The sequence below is a fragment of the Ceratotherium simum genome, chromosome 10 (assembly GCF_057802395.1).
Source record: "Ceratotherium simum simum isolate JZ-2026a chromosome 10, ASM5780239v1, whole genome shotgun sequence".
NCBI classification, from domain to species: Eukaryota; Metazoa; Chordata; class Mammalia; order Perissodactyla; family Rhinocerotidae; genus Ceratotherium; species Ceratotherium simum.
The window spans coordinates 49,733,246-49,749,989 of NC_141909.1; the positions used below are offsets into that span (position 1 = coordinate 49,733,246).

At 34.1% G+C, this 16,744-nt stretch overlaps 1 long non-coding RNA gene across 5 annotated transcripts in view; it reads right to left on the bottom strand.

Moving 5' to 3' along the window:
• The window catches only part of LOC147916110 (uncharacterized), a 345,132-nt gene that overhangs the window by 298,434 nt on the left and 29,954 nt on the right, over positions 1–16,744 (bottom strand). For all 5 annotated transcript variants that reach the window (XR_015553350.1, XR_015553353.1, XR_015553352.1 and 2 more), the window contains exon 3: positions 2,608–2,712. This is a non-coding gene — a long non-coding RNA (uncharacterized LOC147916110). The remainder of the gene's footprint in view (positions 1–2,607; positions 2,713–16,744) is intronic.

The following is a 16,744-nucleotide window of genomic DNA, read 5'->3' on the forward strand; positions in this document are numbered from 1 at the left end:
TACTCTGGTATTACACTTAAGCTTTTGATTGACACTTGAGCTAATCTCTTGAGCATGCAGGTTACTTATAGGATAGTCTTGAACTGCAACAGAGCCCTTTTGCCACTTGAAAACTATTCCACTTTTCCTTCATCTGATTGTCCTCCCAATTTACTCATTAGTTACTCAAAATCTTCACCATTCTCAAGTTATTCATCCATCCCTCTTCATTATCACTCCATTAGATGACCTTATCTCCTGGCTATTAAGTGTAAACTATTTTCAAATATTGACCTTCTCTACAAATTTATGTACATATGTACACATTCTTACTATCTTCTCCTCAGTCTCAGATGTGCTAGCTCCTCCTCCTGTTTAAGACAAGCAGACTCTATTCCTAAGCTCTAATGCCCACCTCTCTATCACTACCAGAAAGTTGACGTGGATATTTATCATGTCTCTCTACTGTGTCTTCAACTTCTCCTTGTCTGATAACTCTTTTCTATTATCTTACAAACATATGCAAATATGTTCCAATCCACATACTTTCCCCATAGTTCGGTCCTCATTTTCCCTATCCTCTCTCATTGCTGCTCCCACTACACTTATCTATTTCAAAAAGAAACGTAAAAGGAGAAAATATTTTGAAGAAAATGATATATACACCAAATAGGAAAATTGTATATATGTTTATAGTAGGAATATTCAAGGAAGAAATTAATGCAATGGAAAATAAGAGCTACAAACGATGATTCAAGAAAACATTCCTAAAATAAAAGATTACTGGATACTACATACTGAAAAAGTATCCCATTATGCAGAAAATTGATCCAGAAAGCCAAAAACAAGAAATATGATGGTAAAATTATTGAATTTTAAACAAAAAGTAAATTTTCTTTGGCCTCCAGGCAAAAATATCAAGTTAAATATAAAGGAGAGAAAAATCAAGTCATTGTCATGATTTTTGACAGAATTTTTTATGCCAGAAGATAACAGAGTAACTTTTAAAAGACATTCAAGGAAGGGAAATGTATGCCAATGATTTTATATTTATCCACAATATAAAAGCTACAGACAAACTCTTATGAAGAACCTTGAATCTTATAAAGATTCAATATGTCAGGGATTAATGAGCTCTTCTGAGAAGTTTAAAATGGAATTTGCTTTAAATAGCAAAGTTAAAAGACTGGCGAGATATCAACATAAACCTAGAGGTGAAAAATAAATATATCTTTACTTACAGAAATACCAAAAAATTCTTGCATGGTTTTTGAAATAGACTTGACTCTAGGGATAGCATCAGGTATATAAATAAATGATAGACACTAAGATATTTATCCTCACTGTTACCCTCTCCAAAAACAAAACAATCAGATATCAGAGTTAGAAAAAGTACAAATCTTTGTTTCAAAAAGATACAACTTCGGTTAATTTAGGTTTTATTTTAGAACAATCTAAAATCTCTGGTAGCTCATGCTTATTCTCCATTCAGCTATCCACTTTAAGTTTTTCACGTCCAGAAATTTTTATACTACCAAATTTATAAGGCAATCCTTAATATATTTTCCTCTAACAAAATACTATTAAATGAGATCTAGAATTTGATAGTCATTCTCTGATTGGCCAACAAATTTGGGGAGTGGTGAAAAAATATGCAGAATTTTTAACATCTCAACACATTTCTGTTTGTTAGAAAATTCTCCTCTACATTGTTTCTGAGTTGTTTCAATTTTTATCAGCAACCATAACGTTTATGGCAACAAAAATTAATGCTTTACTTCTTTATGTAACAGAGTAGTTATCCTATTAAAGGTAATTGTGGGCTATTTAAACATTAAATATAACTCCCATATCACACCAAATAAACAAAAAGATATTTTTAACATAATTATTATTCCTCATTAGGATCTTTCTCTGAAGTTTTAAATCAAATAAATTGTAGTTTAAAATAATAATTCTTAACAGATTATTTTATTTTTTAAAAAATATTGTTCTATGAAATGTAATTACCTGCATACTTTAGTTTCACAGAACCTCCACAAACACACACACACAAGTAGTGCATGTAAAAACTGGTGAAATCTGAGTACTACCTATACCCCAGTTAATTGTGTTGTGCCAATACAAATTTTCTGGTTTTGATCCTGTACTCTAATTAGGTAAGAAGTTACCTTTGGTGGAAGGTAGGTAAAGGGTATATGGTATTTCTCTATACTATTTTTGCAACTACTTGGAGTCTATAATTATTTCAAAATAAAAATTAAAAAGTAAAGTAAAATTACTATAATTATTGTAGTTACATGAGTTACAACAAAAAATTCTTTTAAAAAATTCAATGTTCTCCTTAAGGACGTATTGATTCACTCATTTTTTTGTGTCCATCAATTTTGTTTAAAACCTTTCTGAACAAGGAAAAAAGTGTAAATTGTTGGAGTGGGGCAGTATTTTCATTCAAGAGCAGCCGTATTGAATTTATTACTATTTTCTAGGAAAGTTGACTTTGCATCAGCCAACCCAGCAGTTTGAAGCTTTTTTGCAGCAGAACACCTGAACCTGAGGTAGTAGCTCACTTTGACCCCAGAGACTCTGCAGACCAGAGAACAGTCCCTCAGCGACCTGCCAACTCACCTCGATGAGCTGCAGGCGAGGCTGGAGGAGCTGCAGAAGGAGGCCATCTCTTGGAGGACGCAATCGGCTTCCTCTCCTGCCTTTTGTTATGGTCTTGATTTTAAGCTGAAAGAAATGAGACGGCAGGTGATCTTTTTCAGTTTGAGTGATTCTGAACCATCAGTTCACGTCCAGGGGAAAACTTTCTTCGGTGCAGTGACAGTTGTGTTGACTCATGGGAAATGCTTGTGGTCACAGTGCCCTGTGGGCGCCATCCAGTGTCAAGTCCTGTGCAAACACATGCCTCCGTTAGGTGGAGCACCTTCAGCAGGAAACTGTCACTCTCTTGGGTTGTTTGTGAGGATTAAGTAGGAGGTGAGGGTAAGACAGTGCCTTGCACGTGGTTACATACAGCAGAGGTGGGGACATTTCCTGTGTTGGGGGCTGCGAGAACTCTTTAGCCAGCCCTGCCCCTGGGGTGTGTGTCCACTCGCACCTGCCTGGTGCGCAAACACTCACAGCCTGTGTACCTGAGCTGCTGCCCGGGCCCCGGGCACCGCGCAGTACCGGGCCCCCCACTCATGTTTTAAGAATAAAAAATTTTCTTCAGTTAGAGTAGAAATATATACTTTAACAAATTTACACAAAAACAATATGATCACATAAAAAGAAAACAATGAAAATTTAACAGAATTTTATATATATGTCATTGAAAATTATTTTAAGCCCAGCTTTGCCAATCTAAATTTAAGAAAACTGTATGGTATATATAATAAAATAATAAGTAAAATAATGTTTAAATTTTCCCAATGCATTAAGAAATTAAATTATTTCATAATATAAGGCATTTCTTTAACTTTTCTGTCATTATATATTTTACAATATTTGTTTCAAAGCTTTCTATTCTCTTGATTTTTTTTTTCTTTAGAGAGAGTTGTGTTTTTTTTTTGTTTTTTTGGTTTTTTTTTGTAAGATTGGCTCTGAGCTAACATCTCTGCCCATCTTCCTCTATTTTGTATATGGGATGCTGCCACACGTGGCTTGATGAGCGGTGTATCGGTCAGCACCCAGGATTCAAACCTGCCAACCAGGCACAGCCAAAGGGGAGTATGCGAACTTAACCACTACACCACCAGGCCAGCCCCTCTATTCTCTTGATTTTATCTTCCAATTTAAATAGAAAAGACATCTTATTTTGTTTAACAAAGTTATAAATAGAGGATATCAACTCTGAAATGTTTTATAATATTATTTTCTTTATACTTAAACTTATTCACCATCTTCTAAAAAAGTGACCTATCTGTTGAGAGAGAAATCGACGTTATTATTTTCTAATCTTTGAAAATGTAATGGTTTTTGATTCTCTGAATATTGGTATTATTCTTTAACTCTTTCAGTGGAACAATTCCTTAAAAGGTAGATTTGTAATTATCATTTGTAAGAATGTGTATAGAGATATAAGAATAAGAAAGTAAAATGTTATTTTGATTATATTATTTGCAATGTCCATTTCAATCCTTCAGTTAGTTCAGTTTGCATTATGAGATTTAATGTGGTGTTAGTACATACTTTATCTTAAAAAGTGATCAGTATGTTTTGTTTCTAATATTAATTAACAATAAATTTCTCTATTCAAATAGTCATATAAAGTTCAATGTTGTAATAATATTCAATTTATCTGTAATATGATCCCTATACTTAATTATATTACTAATTGAGAGTGCATAATGGAAAGTAAATCTCTGTGAACAGTGACACAAGTAATATACATCAGCTATCGCATGTTGAGGGAAAAAAGTGTAAATTTGTAATAACTTCTAATTTCTAATGAGTGATATGGGTTAAGCACTTATACCTCAATCAGATAATCTCTATACATTTTCTTATCAAAAAAAGTTAAGGGAGTAGCAACTGTCCTGTCTAGCTCACAAAGGTTATATAAGGATCAAACATGATGACGTGAGAGACAAATTTGAAAAACATTTTATTCCAATTATCTTCATGTGATAAAGTCTGGCTGAGCCTGTGAGAATTTAAAAATAAGGAAATCATAAAAGGACAACCAATTATTGTGTAATTGAGCATCCTCTAGATGCGAAGCACTGAGACAGGCATGATGGAAGATGCAAATATTAGACCAATATGTTTCTGAAAAGCTTGCACTTTAGAATGAAGAATAATGCAGCATATGAAAAAAAAAAAACTACAATATAATTAGAAGTTTCCTTAAATGCCTTCGTTTACAAAAGTTTCTTTAATTATTCTCTCTAGTGACTTGATTGCTATTTCCATGGCTTATTGATGAATGTATAATATATTTTTATATGCACAATGTATATGCAAATACAGATAAATTAGAACTCTGCTTATATTTCCAATTCTCAGTCTTATTCCAAAGCTTTCAATTTTTAACAAGTGAATTTACATAATCTCTGTTATTTACATCTCAACCCACAAACTCTATTTGAAACATCCTCACTAATTTTTCTAATTTTAAAATATCAGACATTGAACCTAAAACTGCTCTTAAAAAGTTAGTCTTAGAGGCCAGCCTGGTGGTGTAGTGGTTAAGTTTGCACGCTGTGCTTCAGCAGCCCAAGGTTCACTGGTTTGGATCCCAGCTGTGGACCTACACAGCACTCGTCAAGCCATGCTGCGGTGGCGTCCCATATACAAAATAGAGGAAGATTGGCACAGTTGTTAGCTCAGAGCCAATCTTCTTCACCAAAAAAAAAAAAAAATCAGTCAATAAAAAATAAAAACATCAGACACCAAGTTGTCAATAAACATTACATTAGATCATTACAACTACCAATAAAGATGGATAATTTCTATTGATAGTTTGCTTTATGTTTCCATGGAGTTTTCTACATGTATGCCTATTGAAAATATTTTTAACAAAAATCAGAATCCTGTTCCTAATTTGTTTTTGTGATTATAAATAATAATCATGCATTGTATAAAAATTACAAGTGCAGATGCAAAATAGACATAAAATTACTCTTATTTTTACTATTTTGACTATTTTTTTTAACAGTTTGCATCTTTCTTTTTTTTTTGGGGGGGGAAGATTGGCCCTGAGCTAACATCTGTTGCCAATCTTCCTCTTTTTTTCTTTTTTTTCTCCCCAAAGCCCCCAGTACATAGTTGTATATCCTAGTTGTAGGTCCTTCTAGTTCTTCTATGTGAGACGCTGCCTCAGTATGGCTTGATAAGCAGTGAGTAGGTCTGTGCCCAGGATCCGAACCAGTGAACCCTGGGCCACCAAAGTGGAATGCACAAACTTAACCGCTGCACCACTGGGCTGGCCCCTTGACTTAATTTTTAATGTTTGAATATATAGATACAATTTACAACAACACACATATTGAGAATATTGCTTCCTAGCCTACTTTAAATCATAAAATTATTTGTTAGTATCTTCCCAGGCAATATATATTATCTTACAATAAGATTAGAATAACCACATACTAATCTCTGGTATAGATGTGCCATGTTTAACCAAACACCAAATCAACCAAGTAAAATACTTACACTTAATAAACATTTGCAAAACTTATTAAGGCTCTATAGTAATAAAAAGTACAATTAGGACTTGAAATGCTGCTAATATGCTTCTGCCACCTTTGATAAAAATATGCAATTTTTTTAAGTGAGTCAAGTGTCTCCTTTGTTTAGGTCCTCTTTTTTGGTTGGACTTCAGAGATGTTGTATATTTAATTTATCTAGCTTCATGGAAATTTAGAAGGTAAGTCTCAGTGTAATAGGCAATGATGTGTGACAAAGTGTACAGTGAAGATAATTTCTGTAGTGCTTCTCACTCTACAAAGTGTTTTAATATACATTATGCTATTTCATCACTCACATCTTACTAAGAGTTAATATTTTCCCACAAATTGACACCATGTTTAGAAAGATTACGTGGCTTTCATTCACTAATATAGGAAGTATATTCTGGGATGATTGTACAAAAACCACCAACAAACTCCCTGGCCTCTAAATCTATTATTTACCTCTACACCACACAGGATCTGCCCAAAGAAGAAACAAACATACACATTAAAATAAAATGACTTTCTCGAGAAAAGTTAGAGGCAATATGTCATATAGGGTAAAATAACATTTTCATATTATTAATTTTATATTTATTTTATTGTATATTATAGCCATAAAAAGAAAAAGTTCCTATGTTTAATTCACCTGAGCAGGAACGAAAAATTTGTTTCGACCCGTATTTTAAAGAGATATAAGAATTTGGAGAGAATTGCAGGGATTGGGGGTTTTGAAGGTAGGAATTAAGAAAAAGAAGTTTGGTAAAGCTGGAAGAATCAACAGTGCAATGCAGAACTCAATGGGCTAAGACTTGAGAGGGGACAACAGGGGAGCAGATGAAGTGGGGCCTGAAAGATTTAATCCTTCCATTCAGTGTCACATGACTGGAGAGAATGATGCCTCGAAACATAACATTGTATGTGATGTTAGCCAGAGAAGATATGGAAAACTATGAATATTTGTATTTGCAAGTCCTGAACCACACTCGTGTATGTGCGATAGTTACCTCTTCTATTATTTGCACAGAGTGATTGTAAAGGGATTATCTTCCTCCTGCATCGAGAAATTCTGAAATGATTTCTACATAAGCAGGAGCATTATCTCCCCCAGCACTGGAGACTATTATTAGGTTCAACAGTTTTAAAGGACGTTTTTTTGCGTCTTTTTACCACTTCTATGAATGTCAAGAAAAAGGTGTTTCAGCTTTTCCCAATCAAGTAAGTACTCAACACATTGTCATTACAGCTGGTAACACTGTGAATACCTGAAGAACAAAGCTGAATGCAACTAACATCTAATGATTCACATTTATTAAAATGATTCCATCAGCCTTTTCTTCTTTATTGTATCAGAAAACTCTTTTCACTACTCAGAAAAAAATGTACCTGCCAGGGTAGATAATAGCAATCACACGTCAGTGTTCTAGAAAGCCACTTCTTTCAGCTTCTTAAGGGAAAATCTGCCATTCTAGGAAACAAAACTGCTGTTGTAGTGTGTTTTTTTGGAACCTGGGAAGATAGGTGTGCCTTGCAATTTGGATCTCAGAAGGAGTTTAGAATTGATCTCAGGAGAAACAGTTTAAAGGTGCCGGGACCGTGTGTGACTGGTTTCGTGCATGCTTGTGTGCTTTTTTATCTCACTGATTTTCACAATGACCCCCAGGATTAGTTTGACTTGTAAAAGTCCTGAACTAAAAAGTTTCTTTTGAAATAACGTCGTCTCTGTGTTTTTTCTCTTGTTTTAAAGACTAGATTATTCCCAACTCCCATTCATTAAAGATTAACGAGGAATAATTAATTATTAATTACTGGGAGGAAAGATTACACACATTTGCCTTGGGCTTGACAAGCTGTCAAGGATTCCTGCCAAGGCTGCCAGGCTCAGCGAGTTCCAGAGAAGGCGCGACCCTGAACGCCAAAAGTTGTGACATTCCTGAAAACTGGAGAAAAAGCATGTGGACAGCAACAAAAAATTTCCCCTGTGTTTTTCTTTGTCTCTTGCATGTAAAAAAGAACAGAAGAATGATGTGGAATTTTTTCACTGCTCAAAAGAGTCATATTAACGACATACCCTGGAAAAATTCCTTGCAACAGTGCCCACAAGGAAATGATTTCTAAGGGCAATAATCAGAAAAAGATCATTAATTATCCTTATTTTTAAATGTTTTCTAGTAAATCAAAATGAATGTTTCTGCAAATAATAATAATGCATTTTTAAAGCTATATTTAGATATGAAAAATTTCAAGCACACTGATGATAAGTGTGTCTGAGACACAGGCAGAATTGGGACTAGTGCATTAGTCACACTTTAAAATTTAATTTCTATATTCAAGATCTGCTCAACTGAATAGAAAATGAGATATTATCTCATATATTCTGAGTAGGAGGGGTCTGGCTTAATTAAGAGATTTTTAATGGCAACAAAATGTCTATCTTTGATTATGAAACAATGCATTTATTTGAACTATATTTTATATCATTTTGAGGAAATTGGTGCAGATCACAGCAAAACATTCTAGTTCACTTGTTCATATCACTTTAGCATAAGAGATGCTTTACTATAAATTGCAAACTTTTACTACTTAAAGTCTTTCACAAATCAATAGTTCTAGAATAAGTTTGTTTATTCCTATGTCCACTAAATTCACTGTATAGTTAGTAAGGCAATCTATTTTCTTATTCTTAAATAAAGAAAGGAACAGATTAACACTTGAACTTTCTCTACTCAGGAAATGTAACAAAGAATATTTTAACATATTACAAGTATTAATGTTTTATACTCATGGGCCATTTGTATTATAAATAACTGGAAATAATGCTAAAAGTTCCAGAAAGACCAATCATAAGCAATTATGAAGTTTAACAATGTATATAGATGTTATATTTAAATGATACTTGTGTAGCATATAACTTTTATCAACATAGGTAAAATAAATAAATGTTAGCACAACTTTTCACAAGAAAAATTCAGAAAAACTAGCATAAAAATATTGTGCCAAATTCTTGCCATCACCATCAATTTCCAGAACAAACTCATCTAAACTTATGCTTATCATTATCTCTCATTAAACCTGCAAATTTAAACTATGGTCCTACAACACATATAGATTTTTTTGGCTGTTGAATATTTTCTACTGCTCTCTATCTTTACATTTTAAGCCTCCTTCTTTTCATTCCTTCTATTTTGCTATATCATTATTCTATATGATAATGAATGCAGTTAAACCTTATAATAAATTAGTATGAAAGATTTCATCTTCCGGGATCCTTACATGTTGTATATTTTGTAGAAGCCAAATGGCAATGCAGTCCTCTAGCTGGCTAATGTGATTGTGAGTAGTAATGTGCTAGATGGGCTTACCTAACTGCGACCTACTGAATCAGAGAACAAATCTTTGAGATCCTTTATCTTGACTTTCCCGTTCCAGAAATGCTGCAACCAAATGATGAGTTTTTGTCAAAACAGAGAAATATGGGTTCATCTTCAGAATCTCCTGTATCTAGATCTGATGACCATTTATCTGTCTATCTGATCTGGTTAAGGCCTCTTTGTCTCTCAAAAATCAAGAACTGAGCAATCTGTCTCTTACACGCATTCTGGCTGGGAACTGATAGGATCTGGATAGGACCTGTTTTTAAGAGGGGGAATCTGAGGCACCGACATCAGTCTTTCCATTAGGTACTAGACACCATTATGAGATCCCTGGGTGTGAAAAAAGTTTTTCTGCCTGAATGACTGTGAAAGCTTTGAAAACATGAAGTAGAACAGGGTTTCTTAATCAAATATTGATATTTGGGGCTGGATAATTCTTTGTGTTGGGGGCTGTCCTGTTCAATGTAGGATATTTAGCAGAATCCCTGGCCTCTATTCACTGGATGACAGTAGTAATCTACCTTTCTCCTTCCTAGTTATGCTAGTTGTGGCAAACAAATATATCTCCAGACATTGCCAAAAATCCCTGGGAGGAGGATTTTGGGCAAAATTACCCTCAGCTGAGAAACGCTTAAGTAGAGTAATTGGCTTGTAGTTTTATCACCATGTTTACTGTTAGTTTATTTGAACAACTCTGGGGTCTTGGTACTGCAAAATCCCAGAGTGAATGGGGCAAAGTCCAAAAAGTCTTCAACTTATTTCTGACAAATATGAAGAATGGAGAAAATTCATATGAAAACATTGGGCAACTATCCATTCTCCAGTTCCTCCTGTTTATGGGTATTTTTTTTCTTACAGGTGTTGTACACATATTTATTTTTGTGTGATTGAAATTGCTGCTAGTTCTCTGTTTGCCTGTAAAGAAGAAAAGCTTTTACCCCTTTCTCAAAGAAGCAGTGTAATTAACCAATTACAATGGTGTATTTATAACTGCAACCATATGTAACTGTGGACAGATTTGAGGGACACTTGGAAATTACATAATCATCCAAGTCTGTCATTCATGTATATTACACACACAAACTATTTTAAATAGAGAGAGCCTTGCTCATAGAGAAGAAAAAATACAAATAGGTATAAAGCTAGCAACTAGAAGTAATAAAATATAGTTAGGAAAATATCTGTACAGCATTTTTAATACTTGATTAATAAGTGAAAATTTACATCTGGATACAAATTTATGTAATAACCTTAAGCAAGATAAATTATTGAACAAATAAGACTGGATTGAAAGATTTTCTTAAAATGGAACTATATATCTTTTTCTTGAATATATCCTAGTATAAAATATAATACTATATATATTTAATTTTATATAAGTCTTTGAGATTCTTTCCTAATGAAAAATCTAATTGTTTTGAACTTCCTACAGTTTTTCTACATTGGCTTCATGGGTCAGAGAAGTTATTAATGTTTCTACAAAATGTGTAAAGTCGTGAGAATATAAACATATACATTCAATTAAATTGACTTATGAAAATAAATGTACATATCAAACTGATTATTTCTGGTTAATTTAGCTATTTCAAGAGCTGTCTGTGTAAAATTTTTCATAGCTGTCCCTATGACAAACTTATATACAGGAATTGTGTTGCTCTAAAATTTACACTTAAATATAACTTCCTAAATCCTTTAATCAGCTTAAGATCTTGGGTTAATATCTGAAATGAGTTAATTAACAAATGGTCTTTGGTTTGATGAAAAACGTTTAAAGAAAATTAAAATCATAGAAAAAGAGAAAAGAATAATAAGTTATTGAGCAGTGCCTTTATTTGCTTTTATAGATAATATGTACATCGAAATAAATGCCTTTTCTTGTACTATAAATATAAGGTTAATCATATCTTGAAACTAAGTTCAAAAGCTTTAAATAACATTGCTATCTAACTATATATATTTGTATGTGTACATGTATGTAGGTATATGTATATATAAATAGATATGTAGATAGGCACTTAAATATGTATGTACTTATATATATGCATGTTTAAAATATTAATGTAAAAGCTTATTAAAGTTAATAATTTTAAAAATTTTGTGTGTAATAAAAAGAAGAGGATGGATAGTTCAAACTTGGCTTCAGAATATTTAATGTTATTAATAAGTCATAGTAAAAAGTTTTGATCACCCCATCGAGATAGCACCTCACACCCATTAAGATAGTTACTATTAAAAAAAAACCAAACAAACAGAAAATAACGAGTGTTGGTAGGGATATGGAGAAATTGGAATCCTTATATACTGTTGGTGGGAATGTAAAATAGCGCAGCTACTATGGAAAAAGTATGGTGGTTCCTCAAAAAATGAAAGATAGAATTACCATATGATCCAGCAACTTCATTTCTGGGTATATACTAAAAAGAATAGAAAGCAGGGTCTTGAAAAAATATTTGTACACCCATGACCATAGTAGCATTATTCGCAATAGCCAAAAGTTGAAAGCAACCCAAGTGTTCATCAATAGATGAATAGATAAAAACAGTATGATATATTCATATAGTGGAATATTATTCAGCCTTAAAAGGAAGGAAACACTGACACATGCTACAACATAGATGACCTAGCAGACTTTAGGCTAAGTGAAATAAGACATTTACAAAAGGCAAATACTGTATGATTCCACTTATATGAGGTATCTAGAGTAGTCAAATTCATAAAGAAAGTAGAATGGTGGTTGCCGAGGGCTGGGGAGAGCCGAGAATGAGGAGCTCTTGTTTAATGGATATGGAGTTTTAGATTTGCAAGGTGAAAAGTCCTGAAGATCTGTTTTACAATTATATGAATATACTTAACACTACTGAACTGCACACCTAAAAATGATTAAGATGGTAAATTTTATGTAATGTATATTTTACCACAATTTTTAAAAAGTTATTATTTGTGTGCTGTAAAATCTGCCCAGATAGTACAGGTTTCTTTTCTCATTATAATATTTTATTTCAAAAGCCCGTTGACTTTAAGTCAATATTTATCATGCTTTTAAATTACTTTTTGAAAAATAGGAACAGAAGTTTCTCACGCCTGCAGGAGCTGATGTTACTTTTAATGAGGCTACTAAGCCAAGTCATTCACCTGCGCTTCACTCAACCTTTCTCTTGTTTCTTTTGCCTTACCCTACATTCAGAAAAATAAAACTGGCAAGGTGTTTTTAACACCAAAAATAATCTTTTTTTCTCCCAATGGCCAAAATATGAAAGGCTGTTCCTTCAACTTGTAAACACTGGCTTGGCACTCAGGAGTAAGACGAAAATTGAAAGACCTGGGTATATTTCCTAATTCTTAATTAGCAACATTGTTTATTTAATAGATAATGGGATAAAAGTTATCAATAAAAAAGAGAAATTCATCCTAAAAGGTGAGTCAATTTTATACCAAAAATAATGATATTAATAAGAACATATTTCAGAGATTTAACACTAACAGGCCCTGGAGATTTGGTAAGGACCTCACTGTATCTATTTATCAAATACTTTCAAAAATGGTTGTTTATTATATCAACAAGAGAGTCTACTCTTATCTAAATTAATAAATGTTGATCTCAAAAAAATAATAATAACCACTCTTTCCTTTTTTTTAATAAACAGGTTGTTTCTGCTCTCCTCTCACCTTGTGTCACATTACTTTCTGTCTTGGGGTTTCTTAGATGAAAAATATCAAAAGACGGTCTCAGAGAAAAGGACTGTAACAAGTACCCTTGATTATTAATATTGCAAAGAAGAGATATCTGGTATAAGCTAATATTGCCACCATGAACAATAACTGTATTACTGAGGCGGGGAACTGAGTCAAGACTTCCAAGACTCTTGTCCAAAAACAGATGACTTTGTGAAAGCAGAATCAAGACACAGATCCAGGGCCAGTCCCGTGGCTTAGCGGATAAGTGCGCGCGCTCCGCTGCCGGCGGCCGGGGTTCAGATCCCCGGCGCCCACCAACGCACCGCTTCTCCAGCCATGCTGGGTCCGCGTCCCACATACAGCAACTAGAAGGATGTGCAGCTATGACATAGAACTATCTACTGGGGCTTTGGGGGGAGGGGGAAATAAATAAATAAAATCATAAAAAAAAAAAAAAAAGACCGATCCAGCGGATTGGGATTAATCACACAGGAATGAGTGAAACTGATTAAGGAAAATTGTTTGTGATCATTTATTTTGAAATGTGATTTCTTTTGCCCTCAAGTATGTATATGTGGTATAAAAAACAATTTCCAGTTTATTTTTTTTCCAGAGGCTAGTTTTTCTTCAGTCTTGAAGGACTCAGCTCCTTACAAGGGCTTTGGCAGAGGTTATAGGGCCACACCCAAAGGTCTGAATCAGGGTGGGGGTGTTGGTTCCTGACTACCTTGCTGTGAATGACACAACTCGTACAGTAATGTAGTTTCACATACAGCTTGGGCAACACATAGGCATCGTACTCATTTTGGAGTGTCCCTGATGGCAGTGGCCTCTACTATGTTTCAGATGATGAAATTCTTAACGGCCCTTTTTGGCATGACCATTGTTCTTTCCTTTCTTTGTCATCTTGGAAGCAAAGACCTGACAAAAGGTGAGATATTGTTTTTCATATTCTATTTTCTCATAGGCACTTGAGGAAAAAAATATATTTTTAATCTATCTATCTTTCACCTTAATTTAGCAGACAACATCTGCCCTCTCTGGATGGCAGGCAGTTTTAACAAATCCCTCACGATTCATGAACTATGTCTGTGGAAAATCTTAATGTAGGTTGTAAGACAAGAAAACATTTAAGGGTGTAAAGAAATGACTCTGTAGAATATAGAATTAATTTGCTGGCCTTATTTGCCAATGACCAATAACATACACAGAGCTTTTACTCAGGCCCTTTATTTTCAAAACGATATAATTATTTACATATGTTTAAACAATGTATCTCTATTTCCACCATCATGCTCTATTGCTTGTGGAGCCTCAGCCTTAGGGCCGGTAAAAAATAATAATCCCTGTTTGCAAAGTCCCAAGATAGAAGTTAACCTTGTATACTTAATATCCTCTGGCTTTATACTTAACTGACAATACAATGAGGCATGTTAGTTAACATAACTTGCTGCATCTGTGTAAATGAATTAGTCAAATAGAATAGAATAGACACAATATATTGCTTAAATTCGCAGACTATGTTAAGTAACCACTGCTGAATTAGTGTAATAATATTAGTTGTTGTACGAATATCGTTAGTAATTTTGATTTTACATGTATGCTATTAAGTGAATCTATGTCTAATTCCCATTACCTGTAAAATTGGGTGAAAAAAACAGGTGAGCCAGGCAGAAATATTTTTAACAATCTTAGCACAAAAGCACAATAAATCCACTCTATTTGTGATCAGGAATAATGTTTAGATATTATTTAAGATCACAGGTTTCACTGTTGAAGATAAACCAAATCTTGGAGAAAAAAGGCGTACATGTGAATGTGTGACTTGTTGTCATGCTGCAGCATTTTCTAGTAAGTGCAGCAAAGGGTCATATGATTCTCAAGAAATGTAACTTTTTTTTCAATATTATTTTATTATTGAGTATGTGTTTTAAACTATTGAGAGATAGAGGTTATTTTAAGAAGGCTTAAAAATGTGTTCATTTTATTCCTGTCTAATAGAGAAGATACCAAGATATTAGACTTTTGTTTTCCATAGCACATTATCTAAATTAGCTGTGGGAGACAATTAATTATCTATCTAGTCTTTCCCATTTCTACATATTTTGAGAGGAAGGCACCCTTTGTAGTGATTACCTTTTCCAGGGAGTTGTATAGTAAACAGACTTGGAAGACAGAGATAGTGTCTTCCTCTGGAGTAAAGTGAAAGGAGATATTTATTTACAGCTTTCACAGGTAGCAATGGTGTCTCCCTCTGGAGAAAGAACAGTTGTGATTACTGCCCATTATCAAAAGACTGGGGGTCTCTAAACTGAGAATCCTTCTATCAGGCAACCCACTCTGTGAAGGTGTTATCTAACTAAGACTGGCTTAAGGGGCCTCTCAACTTGACTAAACTTTAGACAAGTTTCTTCCAGACTCTAGGCCCCTGATCTCTCTTTTCTTAGATCATTTACTTTAGAAAACTTGTCATTGTAAATTCTTTCTGTGTGCCCCTTTGAGATGTAAATCTTCTCCCAGTCTCTTGCCAGTTTTACAACTGTCTTTCTCAAGGACCTGAGAGCCATCCCTTTGAAATGCATCAGGAAAGATGGAGCCCCTATCTCCCATCCTGTGTGGGTAGGAGCCTAACTTAGATAAGCACCAATTAACAAACACAGTTGGCCTCATCACACTGACCACCTCCCAGCTAATGTCCTGCAGTATTTTTCCACTAACCATAGAACTTAAAATCTCTCCTCCCTTTTCTTTCAATAGAGTTGAGTTCAATCTTTCTCCTTTCTTGCAATAGATTTGCTCTTTTTCCTGATGCCTTGTCTAGGGATTGAGCAAAGACGTTCAGAGAGCAGAGGGGCTCCTCAAGGAGGATTGCAGAGAAGAAACCCTCTGGCTCCCATATGGGGATTGTGCTCAGAATTGCCTTTTTCTACTCTTTTACAGCAGTCTTGAATACAGTCTGCCTTGCTTGTTAAACCTGTCTAGTGCTATTTTTCTTTGACACAGCCAACTTCCGTCGTGTTGCTTCGAATTGGTATCAGAGCTCACGGAACTGTTTTAAAAAATGCTGTATTCTGATTATTGATATTTCTGTGAGTAATTAACTGTCCTCTGTCTTTGACCAAGGAGTCTCATGTGTTCTACAAGCATTCATGAAACTGTGGCTACTAAGTTGTTAGGTTGCAAGTACGATAAAATTCTTAGACTCTTCATAGTTCTTGAAACTAGCAATCACATTTCAGCATTTCTTTCCACATTGACTGTATAAGTCCTAGCTCCTCATATCCAATTTTAATAAGCTCTGTCATCCTGCTGGTTCTCTCATTAATGAGTTGTGTGACACTGACACATGCTCATTTTCTATTTGTATGACCATGACGATGTTAACAATTTGAGGACTGTGTTCTTCTTATAGTGTTAATATGCCAATGTCCACCTATCATTTTCAATGACCTAATTCACATAAGAAGACATTTTTTTTAAGTGTATGGCTGTTTAGATGCCATAGAATATGGGGAAAATTCAGTTCCTTAATTGTTTCAGCCTGTTTGTTTGCAGGAG